Genomic DNA, 1,029 nt, shown 5'->3' with positions numbered 1-1,029 from the left:
ATAATATAGTTTTAGATTCTATAAAAAGAGCACACACAAATGGGGCGAAAGAATTGCCGTTCGTTTCTTCTTTTGCTATCAGACAGAAAGTGTCATGCTTTATCAATTACACAGAGTGTACGGTAAATTGCACTTGTACTGTGCGTGGCACCATCCAAAAGAAAGGATGTACAGTATCGTGACAATGCCTCCTGCAGGTATGGCGTGGCTGGTGATGATGGCCATGATGACGAGCCTGGTAGGGATTGCCCACGGCGACGGGGGACTTCTTCGCCGAGACACCAAAGCACCTGCCGAGGATTGGTCGCCGAGGAGCCTACCCCCTTGGTTCGTGCAAATGCTATTTATCATTTCACGAGTTGATACCACAATGAATAGCACTGCCTGTGCGATAGACAGAGTTAGCTTGTCAGTGTGAGTAGTCCTCTTTCACAGGCAACTTGATGATCGAAGAAGACACGCGGGGTTTTATGGGAGGTCTGTGGGGGGCGTGCCCGAAGCTCTCGCCGGGTGGACGCCGACGGCGACGGTTGCGTTAGCATACCCAGCTGCTGCGGTCCCTGTCATACGGATTCCCATTCTCCTGCAAAACCCTGCTCTCATCTTCGAGGAGGCTCCTGCCAGCACTGAGGGTAAGTCGAGGGAAAACAGTTTTACATTGGAAGTCTGTTATCAGGAAAATCTTTCATGATACCTTTAATGATGCTCTGATATATTTCACTTCTTGATCTGAATAAAAAAAACTGAATTAGTATCGTTCAAATAGGTTTCCCTGAGGATTCTAGTGTGCATTCAGATCAAATTTTACAGAAACAAAACTGCTATATCTTCACTAACGGTCAGAAAACGTGAAGTATAAACAGTTTCCATGTAAATTCAGAATAAGGGAGGAGGTATTAGACATGCCAGTTGTGTAATCAAATTCAAGGAGCAACACCACATCTACTGAATTAGTTCATTAATATTCATTTATTGGTTTAATAACGGTTGTGATATCTTATCAACATAGATATCAAAAAACACTAAGGC

The 1,029-nt window shown here is 44.2% G+C and overlaps 1 pseudogene; it reads left to right on the top strand.

Moving 5' to 3' along the window:
• Window positions 1-184: 184 nt before the first annotated feature.
• The window catches only part of LOC119585549, a 4,624-nt pseudogene continuing 3,779 nt past the window's right edge, over window positions 185-1,029 (top strand).

This window comes from Penaeus monodon, chromosome 20 (assembly GCF_015228065.2).
Source record: "Penaeus monodon isolate SGIC_2016 chromosome 20, NSTDA_Pmon_1, whole genome shotgun sequence".
NCBI lineage: Eukaryota > Metazoa > Arthropoda > Malacostraca > Decapoda > Penaeidae > Penaeus > Penaeus monodon.
The sequence above is the reverse complement of the archived record's forward strand: the minus strand, read 5'-3'. Positions and strand labels throughout refer to the sequence as shown.